Source organism: Camelus ferus, chromosome 26 (genome assembly GCF_009834535.1).
Source record: "Camelus ferus isolate YT-003-E chromosome 26, BCGSAC_Cfer_1.0, whole genome shotgun sequence".
NCBI classification, from domain to species: Eukaryota; Metazoa; Chordata; class Mammalia; order Artiodactyla; family Camelidae; genus Camelus; species Camelus ferus.
Window position 1 is genome coordinate 18642174 of NC_045721.1, and position 23182 is coordinate 18665355.

Here is a 23182-nt window from a genome sequence, read left to right on the forward strand (position 1 = left end):
ATCACTGTGGCTGAAGGGATCCCGTGCTCTGAGTGGCCAGGCCTGGGTCACATGTTCTGCACCGGATGTGAGCCTGGGGGAAACGCTGCTCCCCGAAAGGAAATGCAGGCCGGATGGATGTTGGACAGAAAAGACATTAAAACTCCATTCAGTGATTTCTGTACAGAAGCTTGAGGAAAAAGGCCAAGGAAGGAGTGAAGCTTTATAGAGAATTCGTGCCACCGTGAGTTTTAAAACAAAACACATACTGCGATTGTCACAAGCCGTCACGTTGCCCAGAAATGCAAAGTTGCATTTCTGCTGCTATCTGGGTGACCCGGGTTCCTTTGCAGATTCTACTTTCATTTTGTTCAACTTTTATGCATGAGACAGTAACGTTTGCACATGGCTGAGACTTGCCTGGTCTGACTCTCCTCAATTATTTGGCCAAAGGAAGTCCACTTTGTTTTAAAGAAAAAGTAGAGGGAGTGGAGGACCGTGCTTTAACAGCCAGGCTTGCTTAAAACACAGTCCCCTCCCCTCCCATTTAGTTTCCCCGAAGTCAAATGGCAATGTCCTTCTTAATTAGCCAGGGGTGTCAAACAACACAAGAAAGCTATGTGTCCTCTTTTCCTTTACCAGGTGATCGGTCGGGCTTTGCGTCAGTAAATTTTGGCTGTGCCTCCGTCTCAAAGCTGGAGTGACAGAGACCCACGGTAGGGTATCTAAATTGATTTTAATGACTTTGCTAGAGGTCATTTTGGGGGAAAAGTTTCAGACAATCCACCCAGCCGTGAAGGACAACGCTAATGTTCTGTGTGATGCCCTGGGTACAGGAACACGTGCACGCGTGTAACACGCGGGTTCTGGGAAAATGATACCTCAAGGCAAGCTTGTCGCCGCCGTCGCAGCATACAGTGGGGGGACCTGCCCGACAGGACCGTCCCTCCTGTCTGACCCCTCAAATCAGTGGCTCCTCCAGGTCTCCTCCTGGGAGTGTCACCCCAGAAGGTGATTGTAATGGTTTTTGAGATTCTGAAAGTTTATCGGTCGTATTTCTTAAGGTAGTAGGAAGATTGCTCACATATTTGTAGAAAAAGAAATGTATAATGTCTTTAATTTCATTTACTTTTTTTTTAAATTGAAGTATAGTTTACAATGTTGTGTCTCGGATCACAGGCCATCCCAGGCTAAGGTGTTTCTAATGAATCAAATCGACTTGGTTTTGAGTGTGGGCTCGGCAACTTCTCAATGATGAGATCTTGGGAAATTTTATAAAATCTCAAATTCTCATTTACAAAATGAGGGTATTAATACTTACCTCACGGGGCTGGGTGAACATAAAGGGTAATGTGCCCCAAAGCACCAGCACGGGGGCTTGGCACATAGTCGAGACTCGGAATTGGCCGGGAGACTGTTCCTTCCTCCCCGCCACGGCCTCTCCCGGAGGCAGCCTGGGGACACGTGGGAAGGAGGGGCCACCAGAAGCCTATGCAGACCGTGTCCTTCTCAGAAATGAACAGCAAAGAGCTGCAGTGTGGCTGGGGACCCTCTGGAGAGAACGGGTTTCCTGTTTCTTCACCCGTCGTCAGAATCTGCACCTGCCAGGGACGGTGCGGCTGCGTGAGGCAGCACCTGATCAGGAGCCGGGTCACAAAGCAGATGAAGGAAGGGTGAGGAAAGATGTCCTTCAATACCGTGTACAATGTGTGTACCACAGTCTTGTAACTTACATCTACCCCTCTCCCCGCGTGTCCCCAAGCCCCTGCGTTAAGTGTGGAGACTGTGGTGACTCACGGCGGAATTGCCCGTGCTCACCCCGCTGCCTGGCGCTTAACTGTAGGTGCTCAGTAGTGACTGATGACTCATGAACTGAATGAAGGACACGCCCAGCCTCCTGAGGACCCAAATTTGCATTTCCCTGCCTCTGAGAAAAAGCGGGTATTTTATAGGGCACCGAGTTCCCAGAGTTTATTTTTCTGAGGTATTGCCACATCCTCTTAGAATTCACTCTGGGCGCTCCTCTGTGACTGCAGAGTCAGAGTGGACAATCCCAGGAGAAGGTCTGATGCAACAAAATGCTTTTCTGTGTGCCCTTCGGGGGGAAAATCAAGAATGGCTTTCGTCAGGAATGCTGTTGCACCAGGCCTTTAATGTGTACAGCTTGATGAGTTTTGCGACAGGCACGCATCTATGAACCCATCACCCCAGTCTGTGTTGTGAACATGTCCGTCACCTCCAAAAGTTCCCTTCCACCCGCTTGGCTTATTGTCTATTGAGTGTCTTATGTGCTGGGACATTTTAAGGGTCGCTTTCATTTATCAAGTGCAGATTGTACGCCTCTCAGATACTAGACACTTTACAACACATCTTGTTGGAGCCTCAAAAGATTTTCATCTAGAAGAAAGAAAACTGAGGTTCAAAGAAGTTAAGAGAGGAAGATGGAGAAGCAGGGATGAGGCAAGGAGACTCGAGACTCGGAGACTCGGAGGTGGGGGGTGAGGGAGCTTCTGCTGTGTTTTTTTCAGGGAGGCTGGCAGAGATAAGCCAGTCGGGCCGAGTCCGAATCAGAGCGGAAGGACACATGTGAACCGTGTGTCCCAGACAAGCCTTGCCTCTACTTAAAATCTTGCTCAAAAGTTCCACTTTCATTACTTAAAAAAATATTGCTGAGTGTTTAAAAGCCTGGAGTCTCCAGGCCAATAGCAATTACTGTAATTGTTTTTAAAGGATTAATTGCTAGTGTTTTTTTGTTTTTATCTTACGTGGAGAAGAGTCCTTTTCTTTGTTCCTTTATGAACTACTCAACACTGGAAACCAGCATTTTAAGGACTACACATGCCAGGAATTCCCTGCAGGGTCCTTAGTACTTGGAGCTGGTGTTAAAAAGATCATTAAGAACAGAGGGTCCCTTTATTCCCTGGAGCTCCTGGTAATTTGTGTTTAAAGACCTAGACTCTAGCAGAGTTAATATTTACAGTGAGGTAATATATTATTTACATAGACCCCAGACACCAAAACATCTATAAATTCACACACAGTTAACCTCTTTCTGCTCCTTCCTTTCTCTACTTGCTAAGTCAATTCAAGACCCCGTCTATTATTGGATATAAAGTTCTTTCAATAATTTCACCCACAAGCCCTTTAAAAGGAAAATTAAAAATGAAAAGAACTTACCAGATTCTCATTTAACACCAGGAACCTTTACAGACTTCAGAAGGGGTGGCTCTGGGTAAGGTAAACGATAAAAAACGTGAAAGAAAAAGAAATTATTGTCATTTTGTCCTTGGCGTTATATACAAATTGAAGAGAGGAAATGGATCCCAAGGGATGAAATCTTCCTCTGGAATATAGCAAACTACTCCTAAGGATTTCCAGGGAATACAAGAGTGTGCATACGAACAGACCAATCCAAGAGGCAAATAATCCTGCTTAACAGTACGTGCATTCATTAACACTAATTGACAAATCACATATTGCACAAGAATTCTTCAGCAAAGGTTCTCAACCTGAGTCCTAAAATTATGCACCTGCTGTGGCTTTTTCTGCACCTCCTGCAGCAGCTTGGTGACTCCAAGTTCAGGCTGCCTGAGTGTCCAGGTGTCGGGGCATCTCAAGATTTCACCCTAGGGCTTAATCCAGCTCAGGCTCCGTGATCCGCTTACCTTTCAGGGACATGAATCAGGGGAATTGCCTCACTTAATTACACAGCAATGAGGCCCTGAACGTGGGTAGTAACTGGGAAGGCCTGTTGGGATCAAAGTAGCCAACCAATTTAGAAGCTAGAGGAGTCCACACAGGAACTTGTACACAAATGTTTATGGAATCATTATTTATAAGAGCCAAAAATGTTAACAGTTCAAATGCCCAGCAACTGATGAATGGATAAAATATGGTATAATATCCACACAATGAAATATTATTCAGCAATAAAAATAAGTACTGATAGATACTACAACGTCGATGAACAGAAGTCACCAGTATCAGTAATGAAATGGGTTATCACTGTGGATCCTACAAACATTAAAAGAATAACAGGGAATATTAAGAACAACCTGATGCCAACAGATTCAGCAATTTAGATGAAACTGGACAAACTCCTTGAATAAACTCCTTGACTTGTGACTAGTGTCTGGACTGGGCGGGAGTTGGGCGGGCAGTCTTGTAGGGTTGAGCCCTTAACCTGTGGGATCTGCTGCAATCCCCGGGCAGAGAGTGCCAGAACTGAGTTGAATCCTAGGATACCCAGCTGGTATCTGAGAATTGAGAAGTGACTCGGTGATGTAGAAACCCCCCAGCCCTGCCCCCTTGCATTGGAATAATCAGTGATTAGAATCTTAGTTGGTGTCAGAACCCTCAGCACACCACGCACACCCCACCACGCCCACCCCCATCACCAACACAGCTGCACCAGCACCTCCAGGTGTCGGAGAGCCATCATTCGTCCAGAGTCGTGCAATTTTCAGCATTTCCCCAAAGTGTTTTCTGATATTAGTGGTGGTTTCTCTTCCACCATTGGTGGTGGGATGGAAACCATCAGAACTATTTTATTAATAAATACATTCTTCTGAGTCTTGTATTAAAACTATTCACCAAAACCAAAATCAGAACAAAACATTGAAATCAGCTGTGAAATACCTTTCTTTGGGGGTCTGCTAGCTGATTTGTATTCTGAATGGATTCTGTTTTATTTTCTTATAGTGGAGTCATTGGTGACTGAAGAGCAGCTAAAACCCTACATATTCCATCACACCCTTTCCCTCATTTTCTCTGGCTGTATTTTTCTTTCTAATTCTTCTCCTTGGGCTTTTTAGCTCCATCTCCTCCATGGCCTCCCTTCCATCATTTGTCCTCTCACAGTTCTTTTATTGGGTCTACCTTATTTCTGAAATGTTCACTACTCAAGGATCTCACAGTTCTTAAAAGCCCCAAAGCATTCAGAACCTCTGGTCCTCCCTCTCCCCTCCTGCTCCATCTTCACAGGAGCCAGGGGTATCTTCCTTGCAGACCTGCTTGGAGCTGATGGTAGATCTGAGCGCTCCAGACGCCTGATTAGTTTTCCTTCTATTGAACCAATCCATTTACCTAGACAATTTCTTATCTCAAGTCTCACCATCTAAGCTGTGGCCAGCACTTTTAAAGTAGAAGAATTCTTGGTCAGAAATAGCCTTCGCTTTCTCTCCTAGAGACATCCGCCAGAGGATATCAATTTTTTAAAGCAAATGTAAACAACCAGTTCATAAAGAAGAAAATTCCAATTCTCACAGATTTCACCCAGCTCTATTTCCTTCTTATTCATGCCTGGCCCATTTGCAGGGCTCGTTCAACCCCTGTGGTTATGGGAAAATGCCAAGTCTCAAAAAGGGTAAACATTCCCTAAATCTTCAATAATATCTACAAAGTGTGTAATTTGATTCTACCCTGACACATTTGATGGTTTCATGGGTTAACAGATTTTATTGAGTAAAAACCTGAAATAAAAACATCCGCCCATCGGCACTGTGGATTCGGGGTCTGGGCACCCACAGTCCACCCTCTGCTCCTGGCGCACTTTACCTGCCAACGCCTGACCGCCCCCATTCAGCTTTTAGGCTTCAGCCTGGACAACTCGCTCCTGGAAGTCTGTCCAGACCCCTCAATGAGTGTTGGGGGCCAAGGCATCCTGAATTTCTCCTCCCACCGTGGTTATCACACTGGTACCTTGTCTGTTCATTTCTCAGTGTCACCAACATGACCAAGCAAGCAGGCCTCTGTCTCTGTGGCTCACAGCTGCATCACAATGCTTAAAACAATTTTTAGCACACAGGTGGACCCAATAAAAATGCCTGGGCTGGATGGTGAGCCATCCAGTCCTGCTCTGCCTTCCATTCCTCTTTTTTTTGCAGCTTGCATAGCTAGTGAGATCCAGTGTTGCTTCCGACCAGGGCCTCTGACTCCCTGTTTTCTGTCTTTATTATTCTCTGGTACCCTGGGTGAGGATTCCAACCTCTAGCCCTCAGCTGTCAATGAGCAGAGTTTTAAGGAGGACTTCACTCTCCTTTTTGCTGTACTGTAGACCCAGTTTCAGTCCCAAACTGCAATTATCCCGCCGGCCTCCCTTCTCTGATGTGTATTCTGACCTTTGGGGACAGAGAGCAAGGAATATGCATACTTACTTTGGTTTTGATCCACGAGAAAGTGACAGTAAATTGGTTTTAAACAATTTCGGGAGCTGGATCTCTGGCTGGCTGCTGTCAGCTTGCTGGTTGTGTAACTTTATCCTTCTGTGTGTGTCCTTGGAGGAGATAACAGTGGGAATGTTTTTAAAGTCTAAAATTAAAAAGCCCATAAACCAATAATGAGGATGGCCAAGCTACAGTAACTCTCATGCGATGCAGTCTTTTTCTGAATCCCAACAATTTGTTTCCAGCTCTGACGACAAAGTCGGGTTGATCTTTCCCAGCTCCTTAGGCCCAGCGCTGGTCTGAGTGGCAGGTTGCGTGCGGCCCGTCCATCAGCAGGGCCATTACAAACCACTTGCCCAGGGTCGGGTTCATCTTTGCAGTGATCTCCTTCAGGCTCGGGCGTGCTGTGTGGTTCCTGGGCAGACAAAGACCCAAATCTTTCCCGTCAGAGCCAAAAGACAAATAACCCAATCATCCGTGAAAAATTCATTTACGAAAACACAGAGAAAATACAATAACACAGGAACTGTATTGAAATTAATTAAAAACTGGAGACACTGCCCTTCAGATGTGGCTCCGGGTTCCAGTTATCAGGGCTGCTGAGAACAACCTCTATATTTTCTCACTGGGCCCTATCACTAAGGATTTCTTGCATCGAAAGAACAAAGCTCTACTATAATTAAATCAAAGGCTGATATTATGCGCCTATTGAAGTGTGAAAATTCTGGAAGAGCTGTGGTAAAAACAACAGTCATGGGCCCCTCTCTTCACTGTCAGAGGATGGTTCCCTTTGGTGGCAGGGTCCAGCTTCTATGGGCCTATGCTCTGCATAGTTCCTTGATAGGGTCTGAGAGGTCTGGCCATTTCTCAGCTCGTCACTGAACTATGGGTTAGGAAGGGGTTGGGGGAGATCAAAAAAGAAGGGGGAGGCAGAAGAGAAGGAGAGAGAGCAGCAGAATATTATTGTGCAGAGAAAGATAAAATCCCCTGTAGTCACGTGGCTTTGATTCTTCTGCTAATCGTCACTGGGGTCAGGGTCCATCCCTCAAAAAGAAAAGTCTAGCCTGAGCATGCACAGAAGTTCCTTTTCTCAGTGTCTCTTAGTACAAAGGAGACAAGCCAGCATTTTTGAAGGGGCATTGACAAAGGGTCCACCTGCGTGCTCCAGAAAATCTCAGTGGTATGCTAAAGGCAGATTTCCCAAAGGCAGATGTCTGATCCTGCCACGGTGAGGGTCTCACTCCCTAGGCGGCTGCAGCTTCACAGACACTGGGGCTGCCCTTGCAGGATGGGTGCACCTTAATTCAGGTCACCCCGGAGCTGTATCTTCCTCGTTACTGAGGGAAGCCAGGCTCCCTGTATGCTCTGCCACTCAGATCTGGTTTTCCACGTGAGGGAGTCACCATGGAGACCCTGAAGATCCAGACAGTGAACTGGTCACCTTTTGGTGGGACCTGCCAACCCCACCTCCTGGAAGATGACTCTCCAAGTCTGCAGGTCCCCCCATGTAACAATAGCTGAAATGTGTGATAATGTGTGATATTCATATAATGATACACACACATTCCCTCCTCAGACCCGGAGGCCCGGCTCAGAGGAGCGCAGTAACTATTAGCTGAGTGAATGCATGGCACTGTATTTCTCATATTGACTTACGGAACACACACGATGGACGTGCCTGTAGCCCAAGAGATGCTTAAATAAGCACGCTGGGGGAGTCACCAACTTCCCCAGGTCCTTCCAGACTGGATCATTACTTAAAAGTCTCTTATCTTTTTCATTCCCTCCTTCCATCCACCCAAAGCCTTCTGCATGGATGCGTTTTGTATACAAAGAATCAAGAACAAGTATGTGTAAATGAGATGTCCTCCTCCGAGCTCCCAGCCGCAGTGGTAGGAATTACTCAGGGGAAGTAGGGCTAAGAGCAGCTGCTGCGTGGATGGAAAGAAACACGGAGGTTGCAGGTCACAGAGCACAGGGAAGTCAGGGAGGTTGGGGACCAACTTCAGTTTCTGAACAATTTGCTCGAGGTACAAAATTTCAGCAGATCTTTGGGAAATTGAGCAATTAGCTTCTGGAACTGTGCACACAGGAAGGTAGGGTTGCTAAGTGTCTTAACAAATGGACAGGACAACAGAAAAGTAACCAGAAACCTATTTACATAATGAATTGCTAGGAACACGGTCATGAGAAGCAATTTTGACCTTTGGGATTGGCAAAGATGAAAAAGAACGTAGTTCATGGGGTTGCCTGTGGAAGTGACGACACAGGTGCTTGCAAACCTACTAGGGGAGGGTGCGTTAACACACAGTTTCCACGGGAACAATTAGCTAAGATGTAGCTTGGGGGAGTAGATAGAGCACATGCTTAGCATACACGGGGTCCTGAGTTCAATCCCCAGTACCTTCACCTAAAAAAAAAGTGCACTTCCTTTGAATGAAAACACTATGAGAACACTCTTTGCACTTTATTTGAATTCCTTGTTTAATGTGTAAGTTTTCTAGCAGACTAACCACTCGGAAGGAGGGACCTTGTTCATCTAGATCCTTGCTGTGTTCCCAGTGCCAATAGAGATGTGCATCAGTAAACATTCAATACATGGATTAATGAATTAATAACTACCTCCCCAGGTAGTTGTAGCTCCAGGAAACAATCAGACAAGTGTGCAAAAATGTTGGTAAAAGTCTTTTATGTCTTTGTGGCTTCCAAAATGTCTAAAAATGAGAGTCTGGTTAAGTAAATGCAGGGATTCTATCCAACAGAATACGATGCAGCCATTCAAAATGATGCTCTTTCTTTCTTTCTTTATTTTTTAATGGAGGTGGTGGGGATTGAACCCAGGACCTCATGCATGCTAAGCACAGCACTCTACCACTGAGTTATACCCCCCCATTATTTATTAACATAGAAAGATAGTCATAATATAGAGCTAATGAGAAATGAAGCCAATTGCACACTGTGCACCATCTATTATGAAATTTTTGTAAAATAAAAAAAGCTATGTAATAGGAAATCAGGTCTTTTTACTTTCTTCTTCAGGGTTCTGTATTGTCTGATTTTTAAAAAATTCTTTAAAAAATTCCTTCTATAGTGTGAAAAGCCAATAAAATCACTTGCACTTTGAAAACAATGTGCTTGTTCGTTCCCATTTGGCCTTTCTCCATATCTGGGGCAATTATGTGTTGCACTTGTGAAAGCAGGAAAAATGGCTTCAATTAGAGAGCACAAGAAACTCGCACATCATTAACTGAAGGAATTAAAAAGAAGGAATTGTGGTCTACTAGACACATTCTCCCCTTTGTAGCAAACAAAAAACCTGAAAAGGCATTTTAAAAAGCCAAAGAAAGAAAAAGCATCACAGGCCATAGGTTGACTTGGTGCCCAGGGAAGACTCAGACAGCGGATCTGGAAATGATGACTCGCAAGGGGGCCTCTCCCTCTGACCCGTACACGTAATTCTGCACAACTGTAACCCAATGTTGGCCGCCTGGATGCTGCTAACCCTCCAGTCTTCTGCAGATCATCCTTTTTCTTTAATATCCAAACAAACTTGCTTGAGGCCCTATGCCAAGCTCTGGCTATAAAACGTTCGTGGCTTCACCAAGATTTCTGATGACTTCCCCAGATTTGTGAGAAATGGGTACCAACCAGCTGGATCCCCACAGTCACCTGTTGGTACAAATCCCTGCTTTTACGGAATCTGGGTGATCCGTCCATCGTGTCACTTCCTAGGGCTTCTCCCCCTTTTCCACACCGCTCTGCCCACCCCAAACAGACCTCTCTCTCACTTCCCAAAGCACCAACAGCCCTGGACTGTGATGAATGCTTAGGGCCTGAAAAGACTCTTAAAGCGCTGCTCAGAAAAGGCAGACTTGCAGCCACAGCCAGGACCTCCATATCCACTGCTTCCACATATGTGGATTCAACCAACTGCAGATGGAAGATATTAAAAAAAAAAAGATTCCAGAAAGTTTCAAAAAAGCAACTATTGACATAGTATCGACATTGTATTCACAACTATTTACATAGTGTTTACATTGTATTAGGTATTATAAGGAAACTAGAGATAATTTAAAATAAATGGGAGGATGTGTGTGGTTATATGCAAATAAGACATCATTTATCTAAGGGACTTGGTTATCCATGGATTTTGGTGTCTGTGGGGGTCCTGGATCCAGTCCCCCTTGGGCACTGAGGGCTGACTGTGTATATCAGACATCACAGGGCTTAAGTCCCCCGCTCCCGGGCCACGGGGTCCTTCTCACTGGCTATCCCTCAGTGTCTGCTGTCATGTTGTCTTCTCTCCCGTATCTGCTCCTCCTTTTATTCTCCAGGCCCACAAGGCCTTTTCCCTCCAGAACTGCCAGAGGACAGTGCCTGCCTTCCCCGGACTTCATTCAGCAGGGCAACCTCAATTTCCCTCCCTCCCCACCCTCCCTGCCTAGGCCCAACCATAGAGACCAGGCAGAGGACTTGAGCTTCCTGACCAAAAGGCCCATGCATGTTTCCCAAGCAGATGCACCACCTTCTCTGAGTAATGCTTTTCCCCCCAGAATGTGAAAATTCTGTACTCATGTAATTTTGTAAATAATAATTTTCCCTTCTCATAAAACGTAGATATCAGATCAGTCAGAGGCACCTAACTTCATGGCCATTTGCGTCATTCCTGTGTTTCTGTATGCACAAGCTTACCCCTGCACATACACAACTCGTTTTTTAAATAAATAAAAACTGGTGTATTCTTTAAGAATCTGTTCCCATTTCTGTTGTACAAACTTTTGAGGTGGGGAAACAAAACAGGAACATATGGAGAAGGTATTTTGGGGTTTGGCAGAAGCATTTCATAAAAAAAATCTCAAAGCAGCTATGTCTCAGTGTATTTGTGGGGTGGGGTGTAGAACCATGGAACCCAAAAGTTTCCATTTAAAAAATTTATTTATTTTATTTTGGGGGAGAAGTAATTAAGTTTTTATTTATTTATCTTTAATGGAGGTACTGGGGATTGAACCCAGGACCTCCTGCATGCTAGGCATGCACTCTGCCCCTGAGCTCTACCCTCCCCCGGGAGTTTCCCTTTTGAACGAGGTGCCTCCCAAGGCCCTCAGGGGCTTGTTCTGAGAGGGCTCAGCCTCTTGGTCCTTGCAGATGGTTCCCTGCAAGTTCCCCACCCAGCTAGGCCTTTTCTCTTTGAATTCCAGTGGAGAGGATGCCCCCAGGTCCAGAAGAAACATGGGGTCCTTTAAAGTGGCCCCAGGATGTAGAGTTATGATTTCTTCTCGGTTTATTCCAAGCTGTGAATAATTTAGAGTTGCATTTCAACCCCTAGACTCCATTGACTATTCAGCGAATCTCTGCTCTGCCCTCTCTTTCTGCCTTGGATTGCCCTTGAAACGTTTATTAAAGCATCTGACATTGAGTTTGTGCCTAAGCGTTCAAGAAACATGACTGAAATTACCCAAGCACATGTGTGTGCATTGACTGGAAGTGGCATAAATATTGTCTCAAAGTCATGTCCGGGAAGCGTGATGGACTTCTGCTGGGTAGCCACGTTCTGGATGGACGTTTACAGAGCCCGTGAAGAGGCCAGATAATGGCCCCATTTAGAACAGCCATTTAGCACCATAAATACATTTCCTCAAATAAATCTGCTGATTATCCCTGCACTGACTTGACAGCTCAACCAAGTGGTTTGCCCTCAATGCTGCCAAAGGCCCCGCCATGGGTTCATCCACATCAGGGACCTCTGCTGAAGAAACAGAATTGGCTGGCCCTTTTAGGAAATGATTGCACAAAATGAGAGGAGAAATGGGGGGAAAAATCTCGCAGGAGCATGCATTTATTATCTAGCTAGTTGCCTATAGAAATCATAACTGTTGCTGCAGGAAAAATCGGCCACCATTCAAGACCCAGACGAGTGTAACTACAAATGCTTTTGAGACGACAAAAGGGAAAAAATAAAGTTTTCTTTCAGCTACACTGTGAAGATTAGGGTGGATGGTAGAAGGCTAGTTTGATAACCCTTCAGGGGTCAGTTTGTTTAAATTCCTTCAGGGCCTCCCCTTGGCTTTTAGGATAAAGCTCAAATCCCTTAGGATGGCAGAAAAGACCCTTTGTGGTTTGACTGGGTCCTTTCTGCCACCGGGAGCCTTCAGTGATCTGCTCTAACCTTGCAGAACCACCAGCAAGTGTCTCTTGTTCTCTGGAGTTTTCTCCCCTCTCCTGTCACCATCTTCCTCCACCGAGTGAAATCTCATTTGTCACTAGGAGCCCGGTGTACAGGTCATTCCCTCTGGAAAGTCTTTCTCGAGTTTCGTCCTCTGCCCCAGACTGACTGGGATGGCCATCTGCTCTGCCCCCTTGGCACCACCGGCTGCACCGGTCATCTTCTGGCCCACTTTCCAGTGGGCTGAGGGAAGGGGCCATTTCCCTGGTGCTGAAACACAGCAGGTGTCTGATAAACATTTCTTGGCTAATAAACAACAACATGTATTTCTTCCTAGTGTACCAGGCACTAGTCTTAAGCCTTTTCCGTGTCTTATCTTCTTCAGTCCTTCCAACAGCCTTACGGGGTGGGGACTAGGAACAGACTCATTTGACAGGAGAAGAAGCCAAGGCACAGATGTTTGGGCAACATTCCCAAGTCATACAGCTAGTCAGCCGTGGGGTCAGGATTCGCACTGGGCAAGTCGGACTCCTGAGCCCATATTTTTAAATACCACGCTGGGCTGAGTGATGGATAAACAATATATCGTTCTTGACGCTATGTCTTGAGAGTGGAGGAGAGGCGGGTCAGCTGGAGTGCTACTGTCAGACCCTGAGCGTAGCCCCTGGCGCCTCCTTGGGCGCCTGTGGGGCGGGAGGGGGAGGGGTGGGAGGGGGCGGGGCGGGAGGCGCTGCATTTCCTCTTCTTGCTCCTTGGACATCCTGCCAGTTCGTCCCTTTCTGGGGTGAATAATTATAGATGATAGGAGTAAGTGTAGGTTATTCCACCTACATCTTAAGTGTCTTAAGCTATAAATAATAAGCCCCACTGGCCCTAATTACTGCTTATTAATATCTTAGAAGAACATTAATATCTTATTAAAAAATGCCCCCTCCCTCCAGCCCAGACATCTCTTCAGACAGAAACTGCTGCAGATCCTTTCCACATGCACTGGTGTCCCGGCCACAAATCATCAGTGGCTCTGTGTCTACCCCATCCGGGCTGGGATGGCCCACCAGTCAGATTCAGGTGGGCGTGGAGGGAGGGGTGATGCTGCCGAGTGGCCGGAACCAACCCAGGAGGCAGCTGGGGTGGCCACAGGGCTCCAGCAGGACTCTCCTCTGGATTGCCCTGAGAGGATGGCTGTTGGACATGACCTCTGGGAAAGGGCAGAGGGGCAGACCTGCAGACAGCGTCCTTTGGACCTTTGTAGTGCCTCAGCCCCCGGAACAGTGAACAGTGCTCGGGGCTTCGTAGGTCCTTGGTGAACGTCTGCCTGCCTGTGGAAGGTAAACAGAAAGAGAGGAGGGAGGAGATAGGTAAAGGAAGGAGGCACAAAGAGAGTGAGGGAGGGAGGACCAGGAGGGTACAAAGACTTGGGTACTGGAGAGGTGAGGGTTAGACACACGTAGAGAAAGCCATGGTCACGGTGAACTCAGAGTAGCGTCATCTGAGGATGGAGGTGGTCTCTGCAATGGCGGGTTTTCTTTTTCCTTCTGTTCTTTTTTAATTGGCTCTATTCCCATGTTATATCATATGTCCTTGTCTCTTATTTTATAGTTTGTACCTCTCACACCCCAACACCTATATTGCCCCTCCCCGCTTCCCTGTCTCCACTGGTCACCACTAGTTTGTCCTCCATATTTGCGAGTCTGCTTCTTTTTTTGTAATATGCACCAGTTTGTTGTATTTTTTAGATCCCACATATAAGTGATATCATACAGTGTTTGTCTTTCTCTGTCTGACTGACTTCACTTAGCCTCCAAGTCCATCCAAATGGTGGGTTTTACTTTCAGCTTTCATTTAAGCATCTTCTCTTTCCCACAGCTCGGTTTCTTCTAGGTCTTGGATACACGTTCATTTTCCTGTCTGCAGGACTTGGATTTGTGGATGAACAATTTGCTTCCTTGGGGTTTTGAAAAGCCCTCTGAGGTCCCGTAGTGGCTCTGACGCAGACCTCTTTTGTCACAGCTCTTTTCTGTTCTCACCCAGCGCCGCATGGTTCAGACCTGCTCATGATTTCACTTGAAACACGAAGTGACTTTACAACGGATGTATTTCAATCTTAGGCAGAATTGTGTTTTGAATGGCAGAGAATGGTTCTGAGATTTCAGGACAGGTTATGGAATTCAGTCACCACCATTCAGTCCCCACAGTCTCACCACAAGGGCCTCCAAATGAGATTTTATCTAAGCATTACCCAGTGGCTCGTTTATTATTTTTCCTGGGTATGCCCAGATAGATGACGATGACGAACCCTGAACTCCGGTTATTTTATCTCAATGAGGTCAGCTCGATGAGAGATCTCATGGCTGAGACCCAGGAAATATCATAACTCACTCAAGATAAGCTCAATGCCATGGTGTAAATCACAAACTCTAGAGTTAGAACAACCCTCCCATATATGCTGATGTCCGTTTTCAGACGTGTTCTTAATCAGGTTTTCCAAACAATGCATTCTTTATTTGAAGGGTTTGCTGCTTTAATCTCAAACAATAATGGCCATTCACTTACTCAAGCCGGCAGCTGCCTTCTCCTCTCTATGAAAATTCCTTAATTGGAATCACCCTCTCATTGACCTAAACCATTCATTACAAACTATTTCAGACAAGCTCCTGATAACCCTGAAGTGGAGGTGCCACCTGCTTTTTTCTCATCTAAGATGCTTTTCCACTCTGGGAAGCTCTAATCACTGCTCAGAAAGCTAATTTCGTTTGTCCTCACTTTCACAGTGAACAGCTTTGCATTTGTGTAGTAGCAAAACCTGGGACCACTAGATCTTTGGGTTTCCTTATTTATCCAATGAGGTTGATGAGAGCTGGTGCCAGGAAATAGGTATTCTCCAACGCTCCTTTTTTTGTTTTAATAGAGGTACTGAGGATTGAACCCAGGACCTCATGCATGCTAAGCACACACTCTGCCACTGAGCTCTACCCCCACCCGCCTTCCTACGCTCCTGATGTGAGTGTAGGTTTATACAGCAGCTCTGGACTGATGGTGGCTGATCCGCTTGCTTGTTCTCATCCGTTTACTTCCCTAGACCTCAGGTGTTAAGCCGGGCGGTTTGAAATTTTAATCCTATCCAATAAAAAGTCAAGTGAAAAAAACCATTAAGAAGTATCTTGATGGGAAACCAAAGCTCTCTTTCTCCCCCTCTCTCTCCGTGTACGTACAAGCCCTGTTGCTGGGTGGACAAAGCAGTTCCCCTTGTTATAAATTCTAAGCTCAGGCTTTTCCATTAATGTCCACTAGGATGTAACTAAATCCCTGACTCACGCTGGCTTAAACAAAAGAAGCAAATTTGTTTTCTTCTAACAGGAAGTCGGGGGGAAGTTGGGAGGCAGAGCGGCCCTGGGGCCCCTGGCTCAGTGGGTTTCACCAAGTACCCGGGGCCTTCCCATCGCTCCACTCTGCGGTCCTCAGTGTTGCCCCCCACTGCAGGCTGGAGGCAGAACTATGGGGCAGGTTCACGCGTCACACCTGCACGAAGACGGGAGACCGTCTCTTCCTGTGGGGCTCTTTTAAAGCAGAGGAAATGTTTCCCAGAGGCCCATTCCTGTTGGGCAGAATCGGGTCCCCCGTTCATTCTGGACCCGATCACCTGGAGGAGTAGGACTGTGCTCAGTCCAGACAGGCTCACCCTGCCTGGGGCAGAGCTCGGTGGGCTTGCCCACCGCCCACTCCAGGGAACACCGCTGCCTTCGGGGAGGGTGGCTCACTAAACAAAGCCGGGTGGGGGAGAGATGTTAGGGAGGAGTGGGGGTGATGCACCCTGGGGGGCAGTGGTCACCCCCGTGCAGTAGGCTCTGTTTGGTTCTGTGGTGACAGGCATGGCGATCTCCTCATATTCTGCAGGGCTCTGTGTTTCAAATGCAGATGTGACCCAGGATGCTGGGGGGCCTAGGAGGTAAAGGCTAAAGGGTATGAGGTTCCTTTTCAGGGTGATGAAGGTGTTTTAAAATTGATCGTGGTGGTGACTGCACAACTGTGACTCTATTAATCTTACACTTTAAATGGGTGAATTGCATGGTGTGTGAGTTATATCTTAATAAAGCTGTTACCAAAACCATAGTCTTTGGATTGGAATCTAATCGTAATATGATGAAGAAAAGAGAACTGGTTGTGGCTGTTTTCTGAACTCCCCAGTTTGCACTAGGATTGGTGCCCATAAGCTTCTTACTTGTTAGACCCTAAAAATCCTAAATACTAGGTTGTTGCTCATCCGCTTGCCTGTGTGTAACTTCTTTGCGTTTCGGCACAGCGGATGCCAGCCCCGACAGACCAGCCGTCCCGGAGGAGGGGAGGACATCTTGGCGTTCTCAATCAAACTGAGAAATTTCAGTCCCCACCCTTGTTAGTTCCTGCTGGGCACCACGAAAAGCAGAAATGAGACAAGAGGCTTCCTTTGCATTGGGATGCCCTCCGAGGTGCTTGGAGAAAAGAGATGCGTGTATTCTGTCTGAGGCAGGTGTGCAAGAACGAGGCCCAGGTCAGAGACAAAGCAACATCAAAAGTAGCCACCCAGTGTCCTGACATGGCGATCCCAGGCCGGGGCTGTGGGGCTCCCTTGATCCCATGTTGGGGTTGTTTTTCTTCTAAAGAGAGACACGTACATCTGCTTTTAAAAAATGTACTTTGCCAATGATGGACTTGAGCCGTTCTTCAAAGAAACCACCCAATGAACATTTAATGAAACATCTTTCCTTTTAGATTATCTTGTAATAGTCATAGAATACTTACTTCAAAAAATACAGTTACCCTCAGCAGGGGCAGGCCGCTTTACATTCTACCATGGCTTAAATATCCAGGTCTGACCGCGCTGGCCGGGTCCAGGCACCTCTCCTTGTTCATGGCCGTAGTGTATTTCATGTCACCGCATCATTGGCTTAGCCGTTTCCCCTGTTGTATGTATCTGGCCGGTTTCCAGTTTCATACTGTGTTGAACTGTAGCTGCCATGTATGTATTTGTACATATTAGGTTTTTCCCTCTGGAGTTACTTTCTTGTAGCATATCCCCCAAAGCGGAATTACTGGGTCAAAGAGTTCTTCGCTCTTGTTACATATTGTCCGATTTTTCTCAAGAAAGAGGAGCCACTATAAAGAGCCACCAGCAATGTACGAATGTGCTTATTTCCTTAAAGTCCTGCCAGCATTGTGCTTTATTCTTTAAAGAAAAAAAATTGCACTGGCTTAATAGATGGGAGATTGTTTTAAGTGACATTTCTGTCATTGCTGGGGGTTTGAAATCCATCAGCGTGGCTTCTGGCCAGATGGCCGTGGGTCCGTGTAGGGTTCCCAGCAGAAAAGGCTATTGCAAGCCGTGCCCAGGGAAGAATGAAGAGGTCACCTGGGAGGCAGCCCCACCAGTGCCCAGTTGTCACTTCTCTTTAACATTAAGGACTTTTTTTTAAGACATCGTTTTTGTTGTTTTTTTTGGGGGGGGGTGGTAATTAGATTTGTTTATTTACTATTTTATTTTATTATTATTGTTTTGATGGAGGTACTGGAGATTGAGCCCAGGACCTCGTGCATGCTAAGCAGATGCTCTACCACTGAGCTACACCCTCTCCACTAACATAAGTGACTTCTCCGGAGGCTTCCACCACATATGCAAGGTGGATTTTGTCCCTGAAGGTAGATTCCAAGAATTCTTTACATTAATCTGGACCTGAAAACTCTATCTCTCACCTTTCCAGAAGGTGGTTGGGGTGAGAGTGACAAGTCTGGTTTTTATGAAAGCATGGATTAAAATGGAGTTCTGTTGGCCCTGGGGGGTACTCTGGGAAACCACACAGGGCCTGGGAGCTCGGCTCTGTCTCTGCTTCTCCCCACTTGCAGAAAGAGAAAATCCCACCTCATATGTGGGCGGAGGTTCAGGCCCTAGTGCGTCCGATGCATCACCTCTTCTCCAGCAAACAAGAGCCTTCCACCCAAACAGGAGCCAGTCCACTGGCTGAGCCCGGAGGCCCCCACAGAGGAAGATGTAACTGAAACCCAGAGATGCTCAGTTGAGTGGCCCCAGATGGGAGGCTGCTTCCTTGCTGGGGCACGGTTTTGACTGTGGAGATTCTTGGGCTGATGATGATCCAAGATGATCCTGGCTGGAGAGCCATCAGCACACCCTGGGGATTCTGGCCTCTCTGCCTCCAGACCGCTGTTTCCTCTGCCTGGATACCCTCCTCCATCTTTGTTCTTGCCGAGACCCTTCACTTCAGTTTCATCTTTCCCCGGAAGCTCGTTCCTGACCTCCGGGTCTGGGTTAGGAGCTGCTCTTCTGAGCTCCCAGAGCATCTGCCATTCCTCCTCCTTACACTCGGTGCACTGAAACCCAGTGGCTAGAGCTATGTTTGACCTGGCTCAGTTCCCACCCCAGTACAGTGCCCTGTGTGGGGCTCAATTTGTTGAACGAACAGACGAATGAACATTTGTGAGACGAAAGGATGAATTAATTAATTCCGGTGCTTACAGTGGCTACCAAGGCCTACTGTTTGCAGAAATTCAGGGCTGAGCCAGAAACTTGTGGGACACCCAAGGCAAGTGAGCCCTTGGGTTCTCTTGACTTCAGAACCTGGAGATGAGTGAAGCTGGCGCCCCCAAGTCCGGCAGCAAGGGGAGGGCCCTGGAGTCTGGGAGGCAGCTGTTCTCCAGAGATCTCTCAGCTTCAGTAAAATTAGAATCATTTTTCCCAAACACATTTTGGGCTGTAGTCTTTGTTCTAGTAACCCCAGAGTCCCTTTATGAGGGAATGAGGCCATAAAATAAAAAATAAACAAAAATGATCAATCTAAACTTTGTTGCGAGGAAGCAGACTGCCTCTTCTTTTATGTGGCTCTACAAAGCCTTTCCAAATAATCACACATGTCTCCCAGTCCATTTCAGGTCCTGAGTCCTTATCCCCCTTCATTCACTGACCTTGACAAACGTTAATGAGACATTATGAAGTTCTAGACACACTGGGAGGCCAGGGCTGGGGTTCTTTGGGTTGAGGGTAGGTGCAGAAATTCTAACCTGAGACAGCTGCAAGGAATACAAAAAAATACAACCAAAAAACCCCACAAAACCCAACCCCCCCCCCCCCCCCACAGATTAGAGCTGAGAATTTTGCTGAAAGCTGGACCTTAGACCAAGGACAGGGACAATACTTGAGGGTGTGTCAGAGAGGAGTGTTTTGAGTGGCCGTGGCAAGATGGTCTCTGAAGGGCCAAACACACTAGGAGAGGAAGAAGCTTTCAAAAAGGAAGAGCATATGGCCATTGCCTTTAAGGGAAATCAGAGAAACAGGCTGTAGCACACAGAATGGACTGGTAAAAGGGAATATTATTTCCCAACCACGGCCATGTTCATGTTGCAAAGATGCTAAATACATCAACGTAACTTTTCATTTTAATAATTTAGACGATGCACGTTAGTCACTTAAGCAAAGCATTGGCTTGATCTGTGTTTGATATTACAGATGGTTGCAGAAACCAACCTTTTAGGGTAATCTTCAAAATTTTAAACTTGTGCATACGCTGGTGGAAAAGAAATAAATCAGTAAGTCCAAAAATTCTTGCAACAGTGTTGTTTTGCAGCATTTATAATGGTTTTTGCCAACTTCCGAATCTTTACAGAAGCACATTAGGTGGGATATAAATGATAAATCAATAAGTAAAAATAGAGTCCCTGGATTCTACTATTTTCTCTTTACCACAGGTGATAGCCAATTAAAATTTAATTTTTTTTCAGTATATCACATAATTAAAGGAAACAGCAACTCTTTCTCAGGCAACTAGATATCCTATTTACTCTCATTATAATTTTCTAAAACATAAAATTCCTTAAACTGGGAATCACAGATGCCTAAGCACCTGCCAGATTTAAATTTTGTATTTTCGCCTTAGTGATAATTCTTTTAAATTAGCAATTATAAAGAGAAAACTTACAATGGCAATTTACACTTGGTGTTTTCTTAAAAAGACTGAGTTTCTTGTCATTGTTTTCTCAAACTGGGATTCACAAGCAAATTCTGAGAGGACTAAAAAATTATTTCCCTTTAAATTCCTTAAATTTAAGAAACATTGCTGTAATACACATCCTTAGAATTCAAAGCCCATTCTTCTCTGGTTCTTTTGAGCTTCAAATTAATGGCATATTAACACTACATCTCATATTTTGCAATAGCTCTTGAATATTAAATGAAGGCCTTGGTTGTTAAAGATTTACTTCTACTTTTATTTCCTAAAGCACTTCTATTTTTCCATAACAAGTTTTTAAATTTGTCAAGAAGCATGTTTGTTTTTTCCTTCCAAGACCATGATTTCCTCCATTGTTATTAAAGATTCAAGTAGGAGTCTCATGAAAGCCATTAATTCCTTATTGTGAGGATCATGCAACTGTTAGAAAGCTTCACTTTGCCACTTTACAAGAATACATTTTGAATTACGCCTGGGTCACGATTGCTTTAACAGTCCAGTCAAATGCTTGGGACACTGGGATAAAAGGACGTTCCATTCAGATGAGGAAGGTTTATTCACGAATGTCTGATACTATGAGCTGGACCTTTAATAAGGAAACATCAAGGAGTCAGATAAAAGAATTCCAATCTGGGATCTTTCTCTAACGGCAAGGAATAAACCATCTAAAATGAATTTTATTCAAATCCTGCCCAACTTCCTGGGCGAAACTCAAATGCCACTTACTCCAGGACATCTTCCCACATCAGCTTATTTCTTCCTTTTCCTCAGCTGGCCCTCTCCCCTCGCTGCATCTCCCTCAATCTGTCCCTAGCCTATGGCCCTCCCTGGACCAAGCGTTTGTACACTTGGAGTCAATGAACTCCAAGAAAGAGGTTCTTCTAAATGGGAAAAAAAATCACATTTTTACTAGCTTGTGCGTATTATGGGAACGCAACACAGATACCTGGTGCAGGAAGGAACCAGTGGATAGATGGATGGATGGATGAGTGGGTGGGTAGATGGATGGAGGATGAATGGGTGGGCGAGTGGATGGACAGATGAAAAGATGCAGGGCAGATGCAATGCACTCCACATTTACAATGTCTTTAATCTATTCTTCATCTCTTAGAAATACAATTTTCCTTCCAGCTAAGGCTGATGGAAATCTTCATGCTGATAATATCGACAGCCCTACTCCCAAAGCAGGAACCCGGGGAAACTTGGCAAGAAACACTGACTCTGGCTCCAGCTCCCAGCCTTGGCCACAGGAACCGCAGTGGATGACCCGGGCACCTGATCCTCCTAATCTGAAGGCAGGGGACACACAGTCACACAAAACTGCTGTGGCTTGTGCAGCCGAGCCAAGCCTGCCTGCCAAGCCTTTTCCGATGGCACAAAACCCCAGTTTTAGAAGACTCCAGGTGGAGAAGGACTTTGGAAAAGGGCACCCGTTTTGGCCAGTGTACGATAACAACCCAGCCGCAGGAAAAAAATGCAGTTTCTCATCATCCTGGGAACATGGGTTTGAGAGACAAAATACAAAATAAAAATAGTTAACTCTCATTTATTGAGAGCCTCCTAGTGATTTGCAACTTGCATAGTTGTCCCCAACCCTGGCAGTCACCTTGTGAATGTTGGTGAATTGTCACTATTGTCACCATTTTACGGATCAGGAGACTGAGGCTCAGAGAAATGAAATAAGTTGTCTCAATTCACACACATGTAAGTAGCAAAGTGAAGGGTTTGAATCCAGGTCTTTCTGGTTCCAGAGCTCCAGGTGTTCCATTTTCTTTAAATAAATTATTTGTGGAGAAGCATCATTCTCTTTGGGAGGTTGGGGGAGGTCTCATGTAATGATCCTGAAATCAGACCACTGTTGTGAGTACTAGGTGGGGGTTTCAGATGTGAAACAACCCCAGGGTGCTCTTGTTCTTCTCTCCCGTGCCTTCTCCTCGGGTCTGTCCCGTTTCAGTACCTGCTGTCACTGGCCACCCAGAGGATCGAGCAGCAATCCCTGATATCACCGTCGACTCCCCACCTCCCCACCCCCCACAGCCAGTCCTCAGCAGGTCCCGCCCACGCCCCGGGCAGAGGACACACCTGGATTCCTCTGTCTCCTGCATCACCGCTGGTCCCTCCCCAGGCTGAGCCGCGTCACCTCCACCGCAGGAACCCCCGCCCTGTCTGATCTCCGCCTGCAGCCCTGGTCTCACCTGGTCCCCCGGTCACCTTGCTCACAGGTTCTTGCCACCGCGCCCTTTGCTTGTTTCCTCAACCACATCAAGAATGTTCTTGTTTGGCTTCACTCTCAAGTTCCCTCAGCCTGGGATGGTTTCCCCCTGGTCTTCCGGTTAGCGCTTTCTCTTTGGTTAGTTCTTGGCTCACACGTTACTTTCTCAGAGGCGGAGCCCACCCGTGGTGACTCTTACCAGCTTCTACCATCGCTGGTGTTTTCCCCTTTCACCTGTTCATTGTCTGTCTCCCTCCGTGATGGGGAGGGCTGTGCATTTCGTCCCCTGCCAAACGTCAGGGCCAAGCATGGGGCCTCACACATAGTAGCTGCTAAATAAATATTCGTGGCCTAACTGAATGACTGTGACACCAACCTGTTTGTCCAGTGTCCCCTCCTGTCACCCCACCGTCCACCTCATCCTCTCGCTGGCTGCTTGAAAGGATCTGGGAAGAGGGGCTACAGCAGTCCCAGACTGGGCCCCATGCCTGGTCCTGCCCCTACTCCTGTCACCTCCCCCTGGAGTCATGCCCTCCCACCTGGCTTCTGCCTCTCTCCCCAGCTCCCAGCTCTTTCCGGTGCGTGGCAGGTGTGTGGTTATTGTTTGCATGGGATTTGGTCTCTCTCCCAGAGAAGCGACAGATACTCTGATGGCCAGGGCCCAAAGGGAGCT

At 46.4% G+C, this 23182-nt stretch overlaps 1 long non-coding RNA gene across 1 annotated transcript; it reads left to right on the top strand.

Annotated features, from left to right (window-relative positions):
• On the top strand, nt 1–22129 carry LOC116660004. Its single transcript, XR_004315360.1, has 3 exons — nt 1–223; nt 622–695; nt 21409–22129. It is a non-coding gene; the product is annotated as an uncharacterized LOC116660004 (long non-coding RNA).
• The last annotated feature ends 1053 nt before the right edge of the window (nt 22130–23182 follow it).